Source organism: Lissotriton vulgaris, unplaced genomic scaffold, assembly GCF_964263255.1.
Source record: "Lissotriton vulgaris unplaced genomic scaffold, aLisVul1.2 SCAFFOLD_1562, whole genome shotgun sequence".
Classification (NCBI taxonomy): domain Eukaryota; kingdom Metazoa; phylum Chordata; class Amphibia; order Caudata; family Salamandridae; genus Lissotriton; species Lissotriton vulgaris.
This window is the reverse complement of record NW_028252965.1, coordinates 110,229-136,322: the sequence shown is the minus strand read 5'-3', so window position 1 is coordinate 136,322 and position 26,094 is coordinate 110,229. Positions and strand designations below refer to the sequence as shown.

General features: G+C 46.0%; 1 protein-coding gene across 1 annotated transcript in view; it reads left to right on the top strand.

Moving 5' to 3' along the window:
- Positions 1-26,094, top strand: part of LOC147661200 (sodium- and chloride-dependent GABA transporter 2-like) — a 222,283-nt gene that overhangs the window by 107,151 nt on the left and 89,038 nt on the right. The gene's annotated exons all lie outside the window — the stretch shown is intronic.

The window sequence follows — 26,094 nt, the reverse complement described above, 5'->3', positions numbered from 1 at the left end:
AAGGTCTCTTGAGTAAAGGCTGTTCATCACTGAATGCTAGTGTGCATATATATTTCTTCATGCATTACGTGGGGGCCATGGGCCTACTATGGCAACGGGTTCAGTAAATCACTTGCATGGAGACAGGAAGGCTAGGCCCTATGCTCTGCAGGCGGAGAAAGTTTACCTCTTTCACTAGACTGGAATGTGTTCTTGTGGAGGCCGAACAGATAACTGTGAGCAAAATACCGTCTTGGCAGGCAGGCCAGGCCGGGCACCTCTCGGCTGGGCAGGGAGTAAGGGAGAGGTCAAGGATGCATACCTAAACTGCAGCTTTCAGAGGCAGAAGAGGCTCAGAGCCTGAATTCAGGGCCTGGCTCGGCTGGGCCACAAAAACGTGTGCTTCTCGACATTTAAACGTGTGCCATGTAATGCATTGGCAACGTAGGCTATAGTGCAGAATTAACGTTTCATTCATGGAGGGCCTAATAACGGACATGTTAACCTTAGACGGAAATGAAGGGGCATTATTATGGCAGGCACTGGAAGGAAATTACATGAACATACATGATCATTCCCTCCTTGTTCCCTACTGCGCCCTTCATGATACATCTATTTTCATGAGACCATCTATCTGTTCATAGAGCATCATTTGCTCATCCTTTTTCATGTGTACACGGGAACGTGGACGTGGACGGGGAATACAAGCAGTGGTACACAAGCCGCAAATCGCTGGGCCACTTTGCAGACAGAGACAGCAACTGAATACTACGAGCAGTATTATTCCTAGGAATGACAGTACTTTCCATCCCCAGGCTGATATCACACTCCAGAGCCAACCGGACCAAGTCCAGGTGCCAGGATTCTGGTGTATCTGGTGAGCTATCTTATGGAGCCTTGTTATTGCTGCATACACTGATGGTGCATTATTAGGAATGAAAACACAACAACTGGAGCCGATCACTCTACAAGCTCCGCCCCTATCGGCCAGGATGACGTCAAGAACAAGGCGGTTCTGAAGAACAACAAGTCTCATAGCAGACTGCTCTTCGGTTAAGTTCCCTAAGGCAGAAGTAGTCTCATTCACTACTGCTTCCAAAGTTCTGGTTAACCTACGTATTAACTTACTGTTTTGAATTGGTCCTATGAAGAAAAAGAATCCTTTATTGAAATCTGAGTATTGCTCTAAAGTTGTTTCGGTCTGATCGACAACTGGGGATTCGATCTCCCTCTTGTGTCTTACATGTACGAGTTGGGAATCTCTGTGATAATGGGATGGGGCTAGGATAACAGGTGGCAGTAGGAACGCAATATAACACGTTCCACCCCAGTCTAAGGGCAGACGTACATAAGCTGTCTGACCACAAATGAAATAGGAATGGCGGGAAGCTTTGAAAGTAGACTTTCCTTTATCATTGAACTCGACCACAGTATTACAATCACTGTGTCCAAGGTGCACTGAACCATTCTTTCTAGCGCATAATTCACCTTTCACTGGTAGGACTGTCATGAACGGTGAACCTGTATTGGTCTCGGACTGGACGTTCAGAATCATAAAGTTAAGGGAAGCATTTCCTTGTTCATACACTTCATATTCTAGATCGGTTCCTTTCCTTTGGGGAAGACCATCTTCGTCTGGGAAACATGCCTTATTCATAACTGTATTCAGATCTCCCCATATCCAATCGCCTTGGGAAACTGTAGACTTACTGTCTAATGACGACATTAAAGCAAACCATGCTCTGCACGAACCATTGTGCGAAAACGGATAAGGAAAGAGGGGCAGAACTCCCTTCATTTTCTGATAAGGTGGGAGTCGGCCACATACCCAGCAATTCGTTACATTGCTGGTCTGGTGAGTATGGTGTAACATACGAATAAAAGTGTTGTTGCGCATTGCTAGGCGATATGACAATTCATGGGGTGGCAGGTCGCTGAATATGTGCTCTACAGTGTCATTGAAGGAAGAATGTACATGTGAACCAAGAGGAGGAAAGAAAACATGTAGCGACAAGCTTATACATATAATCAATATACTTAGAGAAAACATAATGATCAGGGTTACTATGCATCGACTGCGTAAGTTCTTGCAGTATTTTTCTTTCATATTTTTCTGTCTATCTCTCTGACTATTTGGGTCTACGATCTTATACATGTCAGGAACCTGTCTAACCGCTACACCCGAGGGGGACTTAAACAATTAAACGCTGTCTGACTTACTAGATCGCAACTTTTGTTGGTACTCCTGTTGCGGAGTCTTTTCTAGCAAAGGGGGTTTAAAGTCCGTACTATCTGTAGTACTATCAGTATTGTCCTGTATCTTTATTAGAGTTCCTTGGGTTCCGTGAAATCGCTTACAGTGTTGGGCATGGATCCAGCCTTTGCGTCCTTCCACTTTGATAGCCGTCCTCGTGGTCAGTAGCACAAGCTTCGGCGACTTCCAACGTGGCTCCAGGGGGCTTGACCGGTCAAAATTTCTCACCAGGACTGGGTCTCCAGGGACGATGACGTGGTCTTTAACCTGGGTGTTGTCTGGGAAAGCGGCGGCAACCTGTGAACGACAAGAGAGTAGTGCAGACATCAAGGAAGCCAGGTAATCTGTCAGCATGTTACTGTCGACATCGGTAATTTTGCGCGGCATAGGCGTACCCCACATATTCGGCGGTCTACCAAAAACCACCTCGTACGGAGATAGTCCGGTTCTGGAATGAGCTACCATACGCATGTAAAAGAGGGCAACCAGCAGGGCTACCATCCAATCCACGCCTTTTTCTGCACAGACCTTCGCTAGTTTGGTTTTGAGAGTCTGATTGTGTCTCTCTACGAGGCCTGCTGCCTCGGGGTGTCATACGCAATGGAATTTCCACTGGTACCCTAACAGAAGAGATACTTGTTTCATAAGTTCAGAAGAGAATGGCTGACCATTATCTGAGTACACGACACGGGGCAAACCGTATCGCAGAAAAAATTCTCGGACCAGCTGCTTGGCAGTGGTCACAGCAGTGTAATCTGGGACTGGGTACGCTTCTGTCCATCTAGATAGGGCACATACAACTACGAGGACATACTTGAATCCTCGACATCTATCCATCTGAATATAATCCATCTGGAGGACTTCAAAAGGGTGGTCAGGAGGATGAAATCCACCTTGTTCCACGGGAATGCCTTTGCCTGGATTGAACTGACAACAGATCATGCAGGTACGCACTTTCTGTTTTGCGGCTGCACGTAGGTGCTTGTTAAACCAGATGTTCTGTATACTGTCTAACATGGCTTTTTCTCCTAAGTGTGCTGGACTATGTGCTGTATTTATGATAACTTGAACCATGGAATCGGGGAGAAACCATGTGGCTTTCCCTTTTGTCATCCATCCCTGATCTGTCTGGACCCCTCCTTGTTCCGTCCATTTCTTGATTTCGTCTGGAGTGGCATTTGTCTGTATGTCGAGTACATCTTGTGAGGGATCCCGGACTGTCATGCAATTTGTCAGTGATGGTACTTCAATCTTTGTCGTGTCAACTGGAATGTCCGTTTGAGTCTGTGCTGTAAGTTTAGCTGTTCGATCTGCCAGGTTGTTACCCTGGGAAATAATGTCTGTGATTTTCGTGTGTGCTTTGCACTTCATGATAGCTATGGCTGTAGGCAAGTGTATTGCTTCTAACAGAGCTTGAATGAGGGGACCATGCTGTATTTTGGTTCCATGGGAGGCTAGGAAACCTCTCTCTTGCCAAAGGACTCCAAAGTCGTGAACGTCTCCGAATGCGTATTGTGAATCTGTGTATATGTTTACTTTCAGGTTCTTGGCTCGTATACAGGCTTGGGTCAGAGCTATGAGCTCTGCTGCTTGAGCAGACAGAATGTCAATTCGTTGTGTTTCTATAACTTCAGTATCAGTGGTCACTGCATATGCGGCCACTAACTCTCCTGTGCTTGTTCTCATGCATGAACCATCCACATAAAGTGTCAGGTCTGGGTCGGGTAATGCAATGTCTGTCAAGTCTTGTCTTGGTTTCGTCACTGTGTTAATCACTTCCACACAGTCATGTGGTGTAGGGTCTGCTGTGCTTGAGGGTAAAAGCATAGCAGGGTTCAGGATATTCCAACGTCTGATTTCTATGTGTGGCTGGAATAATGTCAGTTCATATCCTGTCAGTCTTGCTATAGTCAGGTGCTGTGTCTGTGTCCTGTTCAAGAGAACTTCCACTGAGTGTGGAACCTGTACTGTCTGGGGATGTCCTAACACAATGGAATCGCTTTGTCTGATTGCTAGGGCTGTTGCTGCAACTGATTTGAGGCACGCAGGCAGAGCCTGGGCCACTGGATCTAACGTACTAGAAAAGTAAGCACAAGGCTTGTGTTTTCCTGCCTGATCTTGTGTGAGAACAGATAATGCTGTGCCATCGCGTTCAGTGACAAAAAGTGTAAAAGGTTTGCTGTAACATGGTGTCGCTAAAACTGGTGCTTGACATAGAGCTTTCTTCAATTCATCGAATGCAAGTGAATGTTCCTGAGTCCAAGGGAGGACAGTCGAAGTCGCTGCCTCCTGTGTTGTTAGCTGTATGAGTGGTTTGGCTAGATATGCATATTGAGGGATCCATTGTCTACAGTAAGAAGTGAGGCCAATGAAGGCCCGTACTTCCTTTTGTGTCTTGGGTTGTGGAAGATGTGCAATTAACTGAATGCGTTCTGGTGTCAACTGTCTACCCCTCTTGGACAGCAAGTGCCCAAGGTATACCACTTGCTGGGCACAGAATTGTAACTTTGAAGGGGACACTTTGTGCCCCTTTTCTGCCAGGAAGTATAAGACTGTCAGTGATGCACGTTCACAGTCTCGTTCTGTCCGTGCTGTGATCAAGAGATCATCAACGTATTGGAGCAGGGCGGTGTCAGTAGGCATGTGAATATTGTCTAGTTGTCTCTTCAATGCTTGACTATAAATACTAGGACTTTCTGTGAACCCTTGGGGAGCTCTCGTAAATTTGAAGCTTCGGCCATTTAAACAGAATCCGAATAGATACTGGCTTTCTGGATGGATCGGGACACTAAAGAAGGCGTTCTTGAGATCAATTACAGTAAAGAACGTCGCTTCGGAATCAATTGCAGTCAATAGTGAAGAAATGTCTGGGACCACTGGGTACTGTGGTATTATGCATTTGTTCAATTCTCGGAGGTCAATCACCAGTCTGTAGACCAGTGGTGCATTCGGGTCAGTTCGTTTAAGAATCGGAATGATAGGAGAATTACATACGTTGGAGTCAGTTTCTACAACCACTCCTTGTGCAATGAGTTTGTCAACAATTTTCAGTAATGCAACTACAGCATCAGGTGGTAACTTGTATTGCCGGATTAGTGGCAGTACAACTCCTTGCTTGAGTGTAACTCGGTACGGTGTAATGTGCATGTCACCTACATCAGTTGGACCTTGCGCCCATAAGTGCTGTGGTACATTTTGAAGTCTGGGGTCAAAATCTCTTAACACAAAATGTCCTTTAAAATCACGTAAAAACAATCTCACTCCTTCTGGAGAACAACAAATCACTGCTCCTAGTTCTTTCAATGTTTTTATACCAAGCAAGTTTTCTGGACATGATTTCGTAAGCAACAAGTCTGTAGTACGGGACAATGGACCAACTCCTAGGGAAACTGGCTTTGACACTTCGTTAACGATAGGCTTTCCTGAAAATCCCAGGGAAATATTCTGTGAGCCTGAGAGGGGTGCCCCTGGAACCTCGTCATGACTGATGGTAGTTCTGCTTGCCCCTGTGTCAATCAGAAATTTTCTGTCTTTCCCCAATACATGACTATGTACATAGGGACCCTCTGGATCTATAGGAACCTCAATAAGGGGCAAGCCAACCTCCCTCTCTAGGCTGTTTCATGAGTACTGTTGATAATCAGGGTAGTCTGACTGTGCATACTGGTACATTTGTTGCGTGACATGTTGTGTGGCAGCAATGGGTTGAGGTACAGCTACTGTCTGTTGTGTGTTCTGTGGAGTTTTGCGTGTTCTGCGGGACGTGTTCCGGTCTAGGAGGACGCGGTCTTTCTTTCGTCTTGCCTGTAGCTATATTGTGTTTCAGGACAGCACATTCATTTATATAGTGACCTGGCTGTTTGCAATAGTTGCAGTTCCCTTTGACAGGTGCCGCGCCCTTTTTCTGGCCATTGGCTGGAACTGATTGGGCGACTAGTACTTTCATTTTCGTGTCTTTCATGCGTCTCTTTTCGTGTTCCTGTTCTTCTCTAATTCGGTTCTGGTGATACTGTAACATTTGTAACATTTGGGAAGGGCTATTAGCTTGCCAGGTACTCTCAACTTTCAGTACTCTGTTTTTGATCTGGGGTGAGGAATTTTCTACTAGTTTGGTTACAAAAAGATGTGGGTACGATTCACTACTTGTCTTCAGACCACTATTAATAAGAAAACATTTTTCAAATCTAGAATAAAAATCACTAGTGTCTTCATCTTGTTTCTGTTTACAGGCTGAAATAGCGTCCCAATCTTCCTTGTTAGTAGTCAATAATCTCGGCAAGACCTGTATTAAGAGCTCGGGTAATTCTTTAGCTTTTTCCGAAAGACCAATACCAGGTGGTCGTGTTTTATCTTCGTCTTCTAATTCTGTCCAGTTAATCTTTTTCTCTCCCACCTCCCACTCTTTTTCTTTAAGTTTCTCGTAAATGCCTGCTGGTAACAGGACTTTCAACATTTTAATGATATCGGCGTATGTATACTCCCCCATGCGGAGCATATCTTTCAGTTCACGGTGGAACCCTGCTGGATCTTTATCATGACAGGGCAGTAATTTTTTCATTTCCAATAATTCCATTTTCGTCAATGGTGTGTAAACGAATACTCGTTGAAGCACACCTGCGTTAGTTCTAACGGGATGAACCTCTCGTAGGGGGTTCTGTCTGTCTATGTAAAAGGTCTTTCTTTCTCGATGTGGGGCAGGAACCACGTGCGAGGTCAGAAAAGTCAAGTACTTATGTCGTTGGTCTAGAATGACATTAATTAATTCGGTACCTAGGCCTCTCCATTTTTCCAGGAGTAAATCGTCCAGTATTTTATACAAGGGACCTGGATCAGAATGTTGACTCTCATACAAAGTGATGAGATGCTGGATCATGTAAATAAATACCAGCTAAACACTGTTCTTCCGGAGGAAGACTCAAAAATGTCTGTGCTACTATGTCATCTTCATATATGTTAGAATTACAAGCCCATTGAACTGCTGACCGGGCTAGTTCTTGTTCATGCATAGTACTAAGTTCACTATAACCTACTCGTTTTTTCAGTGCTTGCTCAGTAGCTTGGAATAAGTGCTCAAGAGAATATCGTTCTGGTATTAGAGAGAGGGAACGTCTATTGTAATCTAGGCATATGGGTCTATCAAACGGTCTTGCCCTACCTACATAATGTATTTTATTCATTTCTCCTGTTACTACATCATCGTCCTCTGATACTTCATCGTCCTCTTTCTCGGCTTCCTTTTCGGCCTGTTCTTGCTTGTGTATATCAAGAATTTCTTTACGAATTTTCTTGTACATGCTTTCTACTTGCTTCTGTGTATCATGTTTACCCACTCCTATATTGTCACTCCAGTTCATCATTCCTTTAGTTACTTCTTTATCTGGCTGGTCTCGTTCCCTGATCAAACAATTAACCAAAAACTGTAAGAGCATGCGTTGAAGCTCCACTTTTCTATATGCCATGGCCTCATGGATACTTTCTGGTCCCTTCCCCGTTCTAATGAAGTGGTAGATTTTGTCTAAGTGGTCCCTCATGTCTGGTAAAGTGATCAAATAGTCTGCAACGCGTCCTAAACGTATTGAATATATTAGCATTGCGCCCTCACCTGGTACTGGATCATATAAACAATCAGTGAGGGACTGTCTAAGGGTTGCTAATGTCGCTGGTTTTGGCGTTTGTTGTAGTGCTAAATCTCGTAGTGTTTGTTTTATTTGTGGTGGGGTGTGCAGTAGACTAGAGGGCCCCCCTCCCGATGCTCCTAGACTCGAGTCTCCTTGGCTTGAGTCGGCTTTTGCTGCCAGCGCTGCCGCTGGTAATGCAGATTGATCTTGTGTTACGGGTGGTTGCGATTGAAAAGGGTTGGTAGGGACGGTGGTGGCAGGAACATTGACCGGGTTGGGAGGAGGGTCTACATTCACATATTCTGGAGCAGCGTCGTCCAAATAGGAGGAAAGAAAAATGTCCGCTGCGGTCTGTTTATGACTACGGAGTTTAGTTGGGATCAGTGGGGGCGGTAAGTTACTAGGTACTTCCGGGGTCACTCTAGGTAGGCCCTCGGCGAGAAGGGGGTACATGCCTTTAATAAGGGCATTTCTTTGTCTTTCTAACTGTTCTGCCTTAACTCGTTCACCTTCTTCCTTGAACTCTTTTTCTTTAGCTTTTTCTGATGCTTCTCTACTTCTCTTTGCTTTCTGAATTTCTTTCTCTGTTCTTCTATGCGCTTCTTTACGCCATAACTCTATGGCATCTTTCTGGGATTGTCTGGCTTTCTTTTTCCATAGTGCTTCCTCTACTCTCATGATGCAATCAGCATCCCATGTCCCTGAGACAGGCCATCTATATTTCTCTTTCAGATCCTTCGTGTAATCTACCCATAAGTCTAAATACAATATGGCATCTAAGCCATGCTTGTGATACATAAAGTGTCCAGGGGTGTCCCTAGGCGGGACGGGAACTGCCTCTTCGAGTATCCCTTTCCTCGTTCCTATCTGACGTAATTTCGAGAACAGCGGCATGGTTGGACTAACTCGAACGAAAATACAATGAGCACAATGATAGACTATAAATGATCATTCATACCACGACATTAAAACATTAGAAACAGATACTAGCTAATACATGGAATAACACAATTCTAAGAATCCTAAAATAACCCTCGTTTACTGGATGCACTGCTAAAACAGTACAGTCATACCGGTCTCATAAAGAGACACGTCTTTAACGCATCCACCTAAATGGACACGTCTGGACCGGATCTGTGTACCCAGACCCGTCTTATCCGGACTCAAACAAATGAACCCGTCTATATGCGTTCCCAACAACGGTACTCACCGGGAAGCAAAACACTGAAGGCCTCGGAAACTGGATACTGGACTGGACTGCTACGGCTTCTTGCTGCGCATGCGCCTCGAAACAGGTGGGCCTCGGGATACCTCGGACCTTGCTCTCTCGGCTTGGGCTCTGGTCGGGATGGTCCGCAATCCTCACCGCCTCGTGTGGATGCCTCGTCGCAGTCTCCGTCTCCTCCGTGGGCCTGAGGGAGATAGCAGGAAAACCCGCGGACGTGAACAGAATGGGTCCGTCACGGCTATAGAAGGGGTCAGGGGCTGCGCTTACATCGCCGGCGCGTGGGGAAGGGGACAGTTCCTGTTCGGGCGCCATATTTATGTGGTAAATAAAATTACCCGGGCATAATTTCTATACATTAATAAAGAATAAGGATGGCTCATAAAATGAGAGGCAGAGTCCCTGGTGTCCGAGTTAAAAAGGGCTTTATTCAATGGCTCGAGCCAGGGGGAGAATCGGGTTCCATCACCACTAAGGTTCAGGAAGGGATATCACATCTTTTATTAACATCACACATTATATATAGAAAAACCATACAATTACAGTGAATACAGTACGCGGAACACTCCAGGCGGAGCAATGTGAAAAAAAAAAAAGAGAGATAAGAACACATGGGCGTAAAAGAAGGCGTATAAGGAGGCGTACACGAGGGTGTGCACTTGATGAGTCATAGGTGGGTGGATGCATAGAGGAGGTCTGCAGGGTCAGCAGAAACCTTTAACCTACATGTGCGCGCAACTGGTCATGACGTGAAGCTGACGTGTAACTGGGGAGAGCTGGGGGCTGACTTTAGCACTAGTAGAGGAGTCTGAAGTCTGGGATGTCAGGACGACCTGTACCTTTGGCATATCAGATATCTTGTGTTTGGAGGATGTATTGTCTGAAGTAAAAGGTCTCTCGAGTAAAGGCTGTTCATCACTGAATGCTAGTGTGCATATATATTTCTTCATGCATTACGTGGGGGCCATGGGCCTACTATGGCAACGGGTTCAGTAAATCACTTGCATGGAGACAGGAAGGCTAGGCCCCATGCTCTGCAGGCGGAGAAAGTTTACCTCTTTCACTAGACTGGAATGTGTTCTTGCGGAGGCCGAACAGATAACTGTGAGCAAAATACCGTCTTGGCAGGCAGGCCAGGCCGGGCACCTCTCGGCTGGGCAGGGAGTAAGGGAGAGGTCAAGGATGCATACCTAAACTGCAGCTTTCAGAGGCAGAAGAGGCTCGGAGCCTGAATTCAGGGCCTGGCTCGGCCACAAAAACGTGTGCTTCTCGACATTTAAACGTGTGCCATGTAATGCATTGGCAACGTAGGCTACAGTGCAGAATTAACGTTTCATTCATGGAGGGCCTAATAACGGACATGTTAACCTTAGACGGAAATGCAGGGGCATTATTATGGCAGGCACTGGAAGGAAATTACATGAACATACATAGGGCATAAGTACATGGATAGGGTGCGAGTGGGGGAACACACTGACCACATAAAATTTCTGTTTCCTCAAAGCCCACAATCAATCAATCAATCAATCAATCAGCAAAATTTGTAGAGCGCGCTACTCACCCAAAGGGTCTCAAGGCGCTGAGGGGGGGGGGTCGCTACTGCTCGAACAGCCAGGTCTTGAGTTGTTTCCTGAAGGAGAGATGGTCCAGGGTCAGCCGTAGGTGAGTGGGGAGGGAGTTCCATGTCTTGGCTGCCAGGTAAGAGAAGGATCTTTCTCCGATGGTGGATTTGCGAATTTGTGGGATGGAGGCGACGGTGAGGCTGGCGGAACGGAGCTGGCAGGAGGGTGTGTAGAAGTGAGGCGGCTGTGGGGTACTTCGGGCCCGTGTTGTGGAGAGCCTTGTATGCGTGGGTGAGGAGTCTGAACATGATCCTCTTGCTGACGGGGAGCCAGTGCAGGTCTTTCAGGTGGGCTGAGATGTGGCTGTGGTGAGGGACGTCCAGGATGAGTCGAGCTGAGGCGTTCTGAATGCGCTGGAGTCTTTTCTGGAGTTTGGCTGTGGTTCCAGCGTAGAGGGCGTTCCCGTAGTCCAGACGGCTGGTGACGAGGGCCCGGGAGAACGTCTTCCTGGTTTCGGTGGGGATCCAGCGGAAGATCTTTCGGAGCATGCGCAGGGTGTTGAAGCAGGATGACGAGACGGCGTTGACTTGCTTGGTCATCATGAGGGAGGAGTGCAGGATGAAGCCCAGGTTGCGTGCGTGGTCTGTTGGCTTAGGTGCGGTGCCCAGGGCAGGGGGCCACCAGGAGTCATCCCAGGCAGAAGGAGATGGTCCGATGATGAGGACTTTCATCTTGCCTGAGTTCAGTTTCAGACGACTGATCTACATCCATTCTGCAACGGCTTTCATTCCTTCCTGGAGGTTGGCTTTGGCGGCGGTGGGGTCGTTGGTGAGGGAGAAGTTCAGCTGGGTGTCGTCGGTGTAGGAGATGATGTTGAGGTTGTGTTGGCGAGCGATGGCTGCGAGAGGGCTCATGTAGACGTTGAAGAGGGTGGGGCTGAGTGAGTATCCTTGCGGAACGCCGCAGATGACTTTCTGTGGCCGCGGATCGGAACGGGGGGAGGCGGACTCTCTGGGTTCTACCGGCGAGGAACGAGATGATCCACTCCAGTGCCGCTCCTTGGATTCCGGTGTTGCTGAGGCGTAGTATCAGGGTGCGGTGGCATACGGTGTAGAAGGCTGCCGAGAGGTCCAGGAGGATGAGGGCAGCAGTTTCCCCGTTGTCGAGCAGAGACCTGATGTCGTCGGTGACTGCGATGAGGGCGGTCTCGGTGCTGTGGTTTGCTCGGAAGCCGGACTGTGAGGGGTCGAGGGATCCATTGGTCTCGAGGAAGGTGGAGAGTTGTCTGTTGACGGTCTTCTCGATGACTTTGGCTGGAAAGGGGAGGAGCGAGATGGGGCGGAAGTTCTTGAGGTCCGTGGGGTCCGCAGTTGGTTTCTTCAGGAGGGCGCTCAGCTCGGCATGTTTCCAGCTCTCTGGGAAGGTGGCGGATGCGAAGGAGCTGTTGATGATGTTCCGGAGTTGGGGTGCGATGATGGAGTCGGCTTTGTTGAAGATGTGGTGTGGGCAGGGGTCGGTAGGGGAGCCGGAGGGGATGGTGTTCATCAGGCGGGTGGTGTCTTCGGTGCTGACAGGGGTCCAGGTGCAGAGGGTGATGGTGGGAGGCGCCGGTTCGGTGGTTGGGTGCGTGGTCAACGCGCCAAAGCTGTTGTGCATGTCGGTGATCTTGCGGTGAAAGAACGAGGCGAGGGAGTCGCAGAGGTCTTGCGAGTGTGTGTTGTCGTTGTTGAAGGCTCTGCGGTTGGAGAGCTCTTTAACAATGCTGAAGAGTTCCTTGCTGTTGTGGGTGCTGTTGAACAGTCGTTCTTTGAATGTTGTCATTTTGGTGGTGCGGATCAGCTGGTGTTGTTTGCGGGTGGTGTTCTTGAGGGCTGTCATGTGTTCTGCTGTCTGGTTGTGGCGCCAGGCTTTCTCGAGGGTGCGGCAGGTTTTTTTGGAGTTTTTGAGGTCGTTGGTAAACTATGAGGCTTTCCTGCTGCCGGGTCTGCTGGGAGGATTCTTCAGTGGTGCGAGTTCGTCGGCGCAGTTGGTGAGCCACTGTGTGAGGTTGTGGGCTGCTTCATTGGGGTCAGTCTTGTTGGTGGGCGGGTTCAGGCTGAGGGTGGTGGTGAGCTGGTCGGCGTTGATCTTGCTCCAGCTTCTGCGGGGAACCTGTTGCGGGTGGTGGTGGGTCGTGGTTCGCCTGAAGTTGAAGTGGACACAGCTGTGATCTGTCCAGTGTAGTCCGGTGGAGTGGCTGAAGGAGATGTGCTTGCTGGAGGAGAAGATGGGGTCAAGCGTGTGGCCGGCGTAGTGGGTGGGGGTGTTCACCAGTTGCTTGAGTCCGAGGTTGGCGAGGTTGTCCAGCAGGGTGACGTGTTGCAGTCCTGGTTGTTCTCCAGGTGGAAGTTGAGGTCCCCTAGGAGGATGTAGTCTGTGGAGGTGAGGGCGTGCGGACTGACGAAGTCTGCGATGGCTTCGCTGAATTGTGTGTGTGGTCCCGGGGGTCTGTAGATGAGGGTGCCTCTGAGGGTGGTCTTGGGGTCGGTGTGTATCTGGAAGTGAAGGTGCTCGGCGGCGGTGAGGGTGTCGTCAGAGTTGGTCGTGATGCGGATGGTGTTTCTGTGGACGATGGCGATGCCTCCCCTGTTTGGTTGATGCGGTCCCTCCGGGTGATCTTGTAGTCATCCGGGATGGCTATGGCGATGTTGGGGGCTGAGGAGGCGTTCATCAAGGTTTCTGTGAGGAAGGCGACGTCTGGTGATGTTGTGTCGAGGAGGTTCCAGAGTTCAATGGCGTGCCTGTGGACGGAGCGGGTGTTGATCAGGATGCACTTGAGGTGGTTGTTGCTGGTGCTCGGCTTGGCGGGTGCGGTGCAGGTTCGGAGGCAGGTGAATTGGCAGGCTTGGCAGGTGAAGGGTCCGTGGGTGCGTCTCGGGGTGGCTCAGTAGCAGGCGGGGTTCCGGCCGGCGTTGAGTGCGTGGAGGGTGGCGGCGTCGTTAGTGCGTCGGGTGCGCTGGCATCGTCAAGGACCAGGAGTCCTGGCACTGGGCGCGGTCCAGGTGCGGACGGGCGCAAACGGGCTTGCCTTTGGCGCGCCTTCGGTGTGCCAGCGGTGCGCCTGCTGCGCGAGTCCGCTGCTCTGCAGTGCAGCTGTCGCCATAAGAGGGAAGGAGGTGAGGAGGGGTCAGCTGGGAGGCAGGAGGGAAGGGTCCAATGGGATGCAGCGGGGCGGGGCGGCATGGGAGGCAGCGGCGGGAAACACGGGGCTGAGGAGCCCGGCAAAGAAACCAAGTAAACAAAAATAGAAAAACACTCACTCAATCCCCTGACACTCGGGATACAAAAAAGAGAAGGGGGGCGGGCAGGCACACGGGGCACAAGACAAGGTCACAGGCAGTCCAGGCGGTGCTTGTGTGGGCCAGGAGAGCGCAGATCTGGAGGGGGGATCAGGCGGCAAACAGGCGGCAGAGAGGTCAGGATAGGCGGAGCTGCAGCGGCAGGGAAGTGACCTACCCGAGGGTCAAGGGTTACTGTCTCCACCGCGCAGCGGTCGCCATAAGAGGGAAGGAGGGGAGGAGAGGTCAGCTGGCAGGTGGGAGGGAAGGGTCCAATGGGATGCAGGGGGCGGGGCGGCACAGGAGGCAGCGGCGGGAAACACGGGGCTGAGGAGCCCGGCGAAGAAACCAAGTAAACAAAAATAGAAAAACACTCACTCAATCCCCCGACACTCGGGATACAAAAAAGAGAAGGGGGGCGGGCAGGCACACGGGGCACAAGACAAGGTCACAGGTAGTCCAGGCGGTGCTCGTGCAGGGCAGGAGAGCGCAGATCTGGAGGGGGGATCAGGCAGCAAACAGGCGGCAGAGAGGTCAGGATAGGCGGAGCTGCAGCGGCGGGGAAGTGACCTATTTGAGGGTCAAGGGTCACTGTCTCCGCCGCGCAGCGGTCACCATAAGAGGGAAGGAGGGGTCAGCTGGGAGGCGGGAGGGAAGGGTCCAATGGGATGCAGGGGGGGGCGGCACGGGAGGCAGCGGCGGGAAACACGGGGCTGAGGAGCCCGGCGAAGAAACCAAGTAAACAAAAATAGAAAAACACTCACTCAATCCCCTGACACTCGGGATACAAAAAAGAGAAGGGGGGCGGGAAGGCACACGGGGCACAAGACAAGGTCACAGGCAGTCCAGGCGGTGCTTGTGTGGGGCAGGAGAGCACAGATCTGGAGGGGGGGATCAGGCGGAAAAAAAGGCGGCAGAGAGGTCAGAATAGGCGGAGCTGCAGCGGCGAGGAAGTGACCTATTTGAGGGTCAAGGGTCACTGTCTCCACCGCGCATCGGTCACCATAAGAGGGGAGGAGGGGTCAGCTGGGAGGCGGGAGGGAAGGGTCCAATGGGATGCAGGGGCGCACGGGAGGCAACGGCGGGAAAGACGGGGCTGAGGAGCCCGGCGAAGAAACCAAGTAAACAAAAATAGAAAAACACTCACTCAATTCTCTGACACTCGGGATACAAAAAGGGAAGGGGCGGGCAGGCACACGGGCCACAAGACAAGGTCACAGGCAGTCCAGGCGGCGTTCGTGCGGGGCAGGAGAGTGCAGATCTTGAGGTGGGGATCAGGCGGCAAACAGGCGGCAGAGAGGTCAGGATAGGCGGAGCTGCAGCGGCGGGGAAGTGACCTACCTGAGGGTCAAGGGTCACTGCTTCATAATGGTACAAGTGGTTACTTGGTATAAAAAGTCAGAAACTAATGACTTGTAATGCTACCGTGAATAAACACTGTTGAAGTTCCAAACGCGTAGGAGTGAGAGAAAGATAATGGGTCAATAAACCTATTTTTGAACCATCCAGAAAGAGTGTGGCGTCCTTTGTGAAAGGTTTGCTGAACATATATATATATATATATATATATATATATATATATATATATATATATATATATATATATATATATATATATATATATTCACTTAAAAAACCATAGGTTTCAAGCCTTATATAGTTAGGAATAAGCATGGGCGGAAAATCCGTTCCACTTGCGGATTTCGCGGATTTTCGGTAAATTCGCAATACGCAAACTTCCGCGAATTTACCGAAAATCCGCAAATTCGCACGCAGCGGATTTTTTTGCTTGGTGATACAATATTGCGGCGCGCGGCGTTCACTTACCGTCATTCAGCGTTTGCCGAGTTGTTTTTCTCGATATTTTGCGAGTGCTGCGCCATTTTGGATCTTGCTGCGGGATCCCGTGGGAGTTTGGCGACGCATCGCGAGAGTTTGCAATTGCGAACATGTAGATGCGGCGGGCAGCAACAATCTTGCATTCGCGAAATTACAAAATTTGCAATTCTGCACAAGAAATCCACCAGCAAGCAGCATAAACCTTCTGAAAATGATGATTTTTATCAGAATAACTTCTCAGGTTGACATTTGCCTGCACTTTTTTGGATTTGAGGCCTTTTTGACTTACGTTGGATCACTTTTTGATTAGAAATCAACTTTCACAAGTAAGTTTGTTTGGGCATTACAGTTGCTGTTCTGCAGAAAAACGAGTTTTGCAAAACTGAAAGCACTCAACAGGTGCAAAAGTTCACTCATCATTAGTAACCATTCCCTGTAGTACTTCCTAAGGGGCCCCTCCAGAGTTCAGTTGCCTACGTACAGTTGCTGTTCTGCAGAAAAATGAGTTTTGCAAAACTGAAAGCACTCAGCAGGTGCAAAAGTTCAAACTCATCATTAGTAACCATTCCCTGTAGTGCTTCCTGAGGGGCCCCTCCAGAGTTCAGTTGCCTACTTGCAACTATTCTATGACCCTGCTCTGACCCTCACAGCAGGCTCATAGAATAGCTACAAGTAGGCCACATAGGTCCTGGGAAAAAAAAATTGCACTGCAACAGAAAGCAAATTACAGATAAGGAAGCAGGTGCCAGACAGGAAGTTTAAATTCAGTGACACATTAATGAACCCCAAATTAATTCATGTCAGTTGAAGCAGGGCAGGTGTGCTTGCTTTTCCCCCCCATAATCTACAGTGATGAATCAGAGGGTGGCAGTGATGTACCAGAGGGTGGCATGGGTGAATCAGAGGGTGGCAGTGGTGAAACAGAGGGTGCTGTGATGATGAACCAGACGTAGAAACAACAAAGTCGCGACTGTTGCGAGCCGACAAGTAAGTTTGCAATTGCGAACTGGTACAAAACCCTCGCGAACTGGCAGAAACCCTTGCGAACACAAAAAAAAATCCGCAAATTTGCGAGAGTTCGCGGATTTTGCCGATTGTGAGTTCGCAAATACGCAAATTCGCGAACGCCAGATTCGCAAAATTCGCCCATGCTTAGTTAGGAATTAGCATTTTAAAAACCTTGCAAATTCACTTAAAAAACCAAAGGTTTCAGGCCTTATATAGTTAGGAATTAGCATTTAAAAAACCATTGAAATTGTTCCTATATAGTTAGTTGTACTAACTATATTTCGCGCACCCGCAATCCACTGCTGATGATGTCACATATTACATCATTCATGACATGGTCAGTGACATCACTGATTACATCACTGATGACATCTCAAATGACATCACTGATGACATCACTGATGACATCTCATTTGACATCACTGATGACATCACTGATGGCATCATCCAGTGACTGTGTGTTTCTGTAAAGTTTAAATATGTTTTACATATTGAAGAATGAGTGGATGTATAAGTGTCTGGATGAAGGATTTAGTAGGTGCGTGACTGACTGTATGAGTGAGTGATTAAATGTGTCTTACCAAATGCATGGGTTAGTGACTAAACTGTCTGAATGTGTGCATCAGTATGTCTGTTGTTGTGTAAGCTGCTGCATGTGTTGATCAGTAGCTATATGAGTGGCTATATGGGTTATTGATTGGTTGCCCAAGTATTTGAATGGGAGACTGAGTGTGCATGTGGGTGGCTGGGAGGTGTGTGACTCTGTGCATAGATGTGTGAGCAGTTGATTCACTAGGTGTATGAGTTCAAGAGTGCATGTGGAAACAGCTATATGGACGGTTGACTGTGTGCATGGGTGTGTTGGTGAGTGAATGTATATCTCAGTGCTACATGTGCAAGTAAGTACATATGTAAAACACAGTGCATGTGAGAGTTGGCATATAAAAATGACTATACATGAGAGCCAGTGAATGTGCGAGAGGCTATATGGATCATTGTGTACTTGTATCAGTTATTGTATAAGAGAGTAAGTATGTGTTAGTATATGTTACAATAAGTAAGGTGTTGTGTGTATAACTGTATAGTTGAGGAAATGGAAGTGTGATTGATTCTTTGCATGACTGACTAGGTGTGTGAGTAACTCCATGGATGAGTGGCAGTGTGTGAGTGTCTGTATAGGTGTATGAGTGCATATGATAGTGTTGTATTGATGAGTGACTGTATGTATGAGTGATTCTATGGGTGAAAGAGTGAATGTGTGTGTAGACCTAGGAATTAGTGAGTGTGTATGTAGTAACTGGTATTGGTGTGTCAATGGTTTCAAGAATGGTAGTCTGTATTTAACACTGGGTGTATCAAAGGTTATATTAGAGTGAGAGGAGGTGCATCGTATTATCACATGAATGATATCATCAGTGAAGTGATCAGTGATGTCAAATGAGATGTCATCAGTGATGTCATCAGTGATGTCATTTGAGATGTCATCAGTGATGTCATCAGTGATTTCACTGACCATGTCATGAATGATGTAATATGTGACATCATCAGCAGTGGATTGCGGGTGCGCGAAATATAGTTAGTACAACTAACTATATAGGAGCAATTTCAATGGTTTTTTAAATGCTAATTCCTAACTATATAAGGCCTGAAATCTATGTTTTTTTAAGTGAATTTGCAAGGTTTTTAAAATGCTAATTCCTAACTATATAAGGCCTGAAACCTATGGTTTTTTTAAGTGAATTTGCAAGGTTTTTTAAATGCTAATTCCTAACTACATAAGTCCTGAAACATATGGCTTTTTAAGTGAATTTGCAAGGTTTTTTTAATGCTAATTCCTAACTATATCAGGCTTGAAACCTATGGTTTTTTCAGTGTATTTGCAAGGTTTTTTAAATGCTAATTCCTAACTATATCAGGCGTGAAACCTATATTTTTTTCAATAAATTTCAAAGGTTTTGTAAATGCTAATTCTATTAGCGGATAACGTTTATATATTTTATTATCCTTCTGGGACCACCTGAGCAGCCATCTTGTTTCTCAGGAGAAGTGAAGCACAAGAGAGCACAAAACAAGAGTGGAAATCATGAAAAGGGGGCAGGGTTGAGGCCCCCTGACCCCCTAGCCCTTCTCAGGGGGTCCCAGAATGACCACCAAGTGCAAAAAATATATATATTTTTTTTTAAATTGCGGGGTACGCGCACGGTATGCGTACCCTACGCGTACGGTGCGTGTACCCCGTGATTTTTAAAAAATTTTTGTTTTACCTTGGGGGTCCTTTTGGGACCCCCTGAGAAGGGCTAGAGGGTTGGGGGGTCTCCACCCTGCCCCCTTTTCGTGTTTTCCACTCTTGTTTTGGGCTCTCTTGTGCCTCAGTTCTCCTGAAAAAGAAGATGGTGGCCAACACTTCCTGGTTTGGACAGTTTGGAATGTTGACAGTCGACTGCCAGCCAATCAGAAACTTGCTCGTGCACGTAAGGGTATGCGCACGTACGCGTACGGTACGCGTACCGTACACGTACGGTTCGCGTACGGTGAGCGCATATAGATATATAATTTGATCAAATTCAATTTTCTCAACAACTACTGGAGGGATTTTCACCAAATATAGAAAAGGCACTACTGCATACCTGTCCCTACCATTTTGCCAAGTTTGGTGTAATTCCGTTCAGCCGTTCGGGCTGTAGCCGTGTCTGAAGGTCCCATAGAAAATGCCATTTGAAAAATTTCAAATTCAATTTTCTCCAGAACTACTGGAGGGATTTACACCAAACATACAAAAGGCACTGCTGCATACCAGTCCCTACCATTTTGCCAAATCTGGTATAATTCCATTCAGCTGTTCGAGCTGTAGCCTTGTCAGAATGTCCCTATGGAAATGAAATGGGGAAAACACGTTTTGGGACCCCCCTTTTTTCTCGGCCCTCGCTTGACGAATCCCCACGAAACTTTCAGGAAAGGAGCGGAGCGCAGCGAGGCAAATTTAAAAAAAATTACAGGCAGATCGCTCAATCGGCGCCAAAGTTATTCCTAATAGAATGTTCGGAATTTCCTATGGTATCTAGGTCCTAACTATATATACCTACTGGCGACCGGCAGTAGGCAATATAGATATATATATATATATATTTATATATATATATATACACACACACACAATAAGGAAGAAGAAAATTAAATTGACAGTCAGATTCCAAGGACCTTAATAAATATGGAACAGGTGCATCTCCATTAGGAGGAAGAAATGATTTGAGGCATGATAGTTTGAAGATCTCTACCATTTTATGTCTGATCAGCAAACTATAGCCCTGATCTGGAAGAAACGGAAGAGGCAGAGGTTTGTGATCAATTACTTAACATTGTTGGAGATGAGGTGTAATATTTGATAATGACATTTCCAGAATCTGATACAGAAACATGTGGCGGGCTCATGAATTCTCTTAATAAAATATTTGACCCACAAAGAAACTGATATTTTGTAAGGTATACATTTAACATGGCTTGTCAACAAGGAGAGGAAACAAAAGATGAATATGTAATGAGACTGACTGATGAAGATAGAAACATTTTGTAAGTTAAATAATGAAGAAGCAATATTGCTGTTGATTACAGAAGACTGTAATCATACTTCTTCCCATGCTTGTGAATGATTTCAGAAAATTCTGAATTCAGAAAAAAACTTAGCGAAAGAAATTGTATGACCTGCAAATTATGTTACAAATGGCTCATAAAGAGAGGAGAGCGAAAACGCATCTTGTTAATAGAGAGCAAGGTAAATGACAAATGGAGTCAGAACGAACATTAGAAATATGAAAATCAATAGAAAGATGAAAAATTGCTGGAAATGTGGGGAAGTAAATCGTTTTGCCAATGTGTTTAAAGCAAAACTTTAAAATACTGGCAAAGAAGGCTTTGGAAATTCGAGAAAGGAGGATGAGTTATAAAATACATATTAGACAAATGGAAGATCGTGATTGGAAACATATAAAAGAAACAGAAAAGGATCTGAACAATGCTGAACGTTTATACAAGAGTGAAAAGAAAATAAGGAAAAAAAAACATGTATAATCAAATAAAAAAACACTTTCTGTAGTCATTTTAATTGGACATCAAGAAATGCCATTTTTAGTAGACAGTGAAGCAACATGTAGTATCATTTGCATTACAGAATATGAGAAGCTACAAGTGAAATCCATTCTGGGTTCTTCAAACATATGTATTTTTCAGTGGTGCACTTATCACCCTGTGTCTTGTTAAGGGAAATTTGTGGTAATGCTCAAGTTGGGAGACATATCAAGCAGAGAAGAAATTTATCTTACAAAAGGTGAGGTTTCTAAAAAATTTCTCTTGAGTCATGTAACGGGTGAAGCATAATTGCAATGACCTTCATTGTGACAAAACAACATCCTATATTAAAAAGATGTCCACGTTTGTTTAGAGAACTTGTCCAACTAAAGGATAAATTGGCTATGCTAAATATCGATTAATCTATCAAGCCTGTGGTGCAAATTCATAGAAAGGTGGGGGTGGCTAACTACCAACCAAGATGCCCACTTAATTGTGGGCCTCTGAACCACAGCGCTGAAATCCCTAATGCCCTGAAAAATATGCCTGCATCTGTGATCACGCTTAAGGAGTATTAGATACCAGAAGAGTTGTTCAGTAAATCCATGCCATGCATGTAAAGATGTGTCAGAGCTCTTCATTTGCTTATAGGCACCATGGGCACTCTAAGTGCTGCAGCCACATCTCTTGGGCAAATGGAGCAGCAGTGCCTACTGAATTGCTGGGCCATGCTTGGCTGCACCTTTTAAGAGTTGTCTAGAGATAACACCACACAGAGTAGCTAAGATCTGGAGACAGAGGGGGCCTGCAAATGTTGCAGCCCTGCTTCCCCTCTATTATCCCAACTGGGATCTCTACACACTGACCGGTGGGTCATCAATACCATCTCGACTTGGGGAATACAAGATATCCTAAAAACAGATAATGGTCCACATTTTAGTGGACATGAGTTTCAGAATTATGAATTATGTGAGAGATGTTTACAGGAAAGTAACTCAAATATGGTGACAAGCAAACAGAAACAATAAAAAAGCTCAAGTAATTACACCAAGGGGCAAATTACGATGTCATTCGGGAAGGCTCAGAATAAAATTTTGTATCTTAGAATTTGATTCAGGAGCCTTGTTTCTGACCGAATTGTACACATTACCAAGTGAACGATTATGATGGGTGGAAACCATTTGAGCTATCTGATTTATTTCCAGAAGGCATTCGGACAGCTGAGTCTTTTGGAACTGAATCATACAGCTCTATGGAAACGGTTTCCGAGCGAGCAATTATGATTACTGATTCGGACAGCCGGTCTGATTCAGTCTGTCCGACATGAAACTGCTGTCAGAATCTGTCTTTAGGGCCCTGTTGCCGGCCACCCTTCACCTGGAGTCGTCCGGTTGGGGCCTGTGAGGGCACCAAAGGGACCCCTTTTTCCAACCAGTCACAATGTGGCAGTCACCATGGGGTGCACAACACATGGATCAAGGTTTTCCCCAACCACCCCTTTTCTTTCAATGGGTGCCTGTGTTCTCGTTCAGAACACAGGCTCCCATTGAAGTCAATGCAAGTCCGACCGAACGATGTTGGAAAGCATCGTAATCAGTCGATCAGACTCACAGAACCCTATTCATTCAGAAACGATTCCATGACCGATTCAGTCAGAACCGTTTCCGAACGACATCATAATTGGCCCCCAAGTTTTGTGTCAAATATTATATAATTATAGGAACCCTCTGCACAGTTTAACGGTAAACTGTCTTTCCAATTTCATGTTTTGACAAAGTAAACAGATCTGGTCAACAAAAGAGGTTGCAGAAATTGAAGGATTGGTGAAACAAAATATAAATATGAGTAAACAGATAAACACATGCATAGGTGCATAAATAGCAAGTTGGAGACATGGTGTTAGCAAAGCACAATCAAACAAATTATGACAGCATGTTTGAACTGGTTTCAATTCAGAATAATGACTACAAAATGATAGACCAAAAAATCGAAGTTAAAATTATGCACTTATTTAGCTATTATTAATTCATCTACAAAAATGCAAAACAATTTGTTAGATAAATCACATTTACAATTAATTAACATATATGTTTTATGGTGATCAGATGTATTATTGTTATACCAGTCCAAATAAATTTGAGGTGGGGGGGCAGATTTACTACTGTAACTCTAGTCCAACTATCATTAGGTAAAATGCATTTATCTGAGGGGTCAGATTTACCATTCTCACACCAAAATAAGCAACATCGGGAAAGTACTGGACTCTGGAGAGGTCAGATTTATGATTCCCTCTCCAAACAAAGCAACACTAGGAAAAGGTGCTTGACTCGGTGGTGTTTGATGTACCATTCCCACTCTAAATATGCAAAATTGTGAAGAAAAAAATAGGAACCTGGGTGTGTCAGATTTACTATTCTCACTCCAATATAATAACATTATCAAACGTATTGGACTCTGAGGTTAGATTTACTGTTCCCACTTTTAAGTAAGCAACATTATGGAAAGTATTGGCTCTTTTAGAGGTGGGAGTGCATTTACCATCCCCACTCCAAAATAAGCAACTGTCAGGAATCAGATAAATGCCATTTCCCTTATTGAGGGCAAGTTGAGGAAGGGTTGGAAAAGAAGCATAGAAGGGCATAGCCTAGCGGAACGGGAGCCTGGTAGAGCAATAGCCCATTGAAGGTGCCGGTAAGAGGGGATTATTACGAAGGGAAACCGTGTGCTTTTGATTTAGATCACACGTAGCAGTTGAACTAGCAATATTGCCACAAAGAGCAGCACGTCAGAGCTAGATTTAATATAATGGACAAGCCATAGCCGATATCGCCGGAGTTTTGGACAGGGATTAATGGGCGATTGGCTGTCATAAGAGCGATTTTGGCATAACAACAATGCATGGAATGGGAACAAAAGGAGATAGTAGCTATTACAAATATTCTTATCAGTGTAGTAGTACCAAGTAAGAGTTACATACCAGAAATAGCAGAGATAGCAAGGATGATAATGTACGCAATATAATGCAATGCAATGTACATAATATTACAGGTCGACATACAGCGACCGCTAGCAATATATGTGGACAACCATTGAAGTACGGCACACTGGTGGCCACAGATAGGCCAGAGAGTGGCTACTTACAGGTAATTTAGAAATGTCCATGAAACAACTGATAAACAATATAAGAAGCTGAAACTTGGGCATTAACCAATCAGTGTCACTCTGTGTTTTTATTTGGCGTGTCTAAGTCTGTGTTTTTACAGGTTTGAGTCCTGAAAATCACAGCAGTGTGTGCGGTAAAACCCTCAGCCCTGAAGAAGTTGCCAAACAAGTAAGACATTGCAAAAAACACAGTTGATGGACAGAATGCAGAACAATGTCTTACATTCACCCCAGTACAAAGATCTGGGCCTAAATCCATCGTTTTTTTGCTCTCCACACCACCCTAGGTCAGACACTGGCTATATGCAAATCAGCCTTGACCCTGTGCCTCATGGAAACAGTCCAGCCCGAACTACCAAGCCATGTCTTTCCTAGACCGGAATCAAGCATCCAAGGACCGGTTTCTGGCTATCAGCCTTCTTCAGCCTGGATAGCTTGACTCCAGTGATGTGGAGAGCCTGGGACTCACGTCTGAGCATACCCAGCCCACTTGGGGTGAAAATTGCAAAAAACACAGTTGATGGACAGAATGCAGAACAATAAAATAGAAGGGGGTTCCCCAGTGGGATAGTTCGGATATTGGCAGGAAAAGGAGGGGAAGTAAACAGCTGAATAGAACAGAGGTTCCCTGCCAGGGTAGATTGCTAGGTCCCAGAGGGGGGGATCCTAAAGATAATGGAGGTGTTGACCAATAGCTACATATCAGAGACAATAGTACATCACACAACTTCAGTACATCTTTGTTATGAAAATAGGATTTGTTTATTAATAAAGCAGTGGCACAGACATGAGTCCATGTGCAAAATTCAGGGCAAATGTGAAAAAGTAGATAAAACATTAAGTATAAAACAAGTCAAAATTGATCTTCACAGAGAACAACCCAAGGTTCATGTCCCACACACTTCCACAAACATTCATTCAACAGACACTCACTTTCACGCTACCTCACTATAATCCAGCACTCATACACATTAGATCATCGGGGTACATATGGGCCTGCAGAGAACGAGTTCATAAGCTGCTAGGACTGGAGTAACATGGAGGCAGGACAATGTGGGCAGGATGTTTTTACAGCAACTACACTAGAGGCCATCCATGTACATCACGCCAACGCGCGTTTCGATGCGAAGCCTATTTAGGCTGCACCTTCATCAGGGCGACGTGGACCAGGGGGTGGGAACATGTACACTGTAAATAAAAGAGGAAGTTAATTACAATCTGGTCATTCTAGTTGGTACATCTTTGATAATATCTTTAACAGTTAAGGGATACATTTAGCATAGGTGGCACGATAGAGAGACTTTTTTTCATATATAAGGACATAGATATAAAATTCAGATACAAATGGTGTAAAAAACAATTCAAAGGCATTCATATATTTGATTAAATGGGGTGCGTGTATATGCTCTGAATACGAGGTCACTCGGGGTATTTGGGTTCTTCCTCAATGAGAAGAACACATAGGGCAAGGCAAGGATGAGCCCCAGGATATATATGCTGAATAGACAGGGAACCAGTGTACTTGCAAACATACAGTCAGTCACAACAAGAGACAGTTAAGACTTTAAGGATAAGAGATGTGCCTAATTTCAAAAGCCCGCTTTAGGTCAGAGAATCAGAGCTGAGTGGTTATAAGTGGTTTATCTAGATATCAAAGATATGCCTGATTACTAGGGACGGGGAATGCCCAAAGGGGACATGAGCGTCTTAGGTTGGTATGGCGATGGCTAGAGAGAGAATGAAAAACGTACCTCTATACACATAGGGGAAATCTAAGGTATGATGGGCTTCAAGGACATCACAAAAAGGCTCTCTGCGTTGATGGGTGAGGAATTCTCAAAGGACAAGGGTCTAACTGGGAGAATCCCGATCTGAGGTTTTTTCCAGAAGTAGGTGGATTCGAGGCAGGGGAGGTCCCAGGGATTCCTATAGATGGGGATACAATAGAGTTTAAATCACATAAAGACAGGTAGATGGACATCAGAGTATCCTCGCGATTAGTCAGAGGAGGTGGGAACATAGATGGGAGCACAATAGGGTTTAATTCGCATGAAGACAGAATGATGGA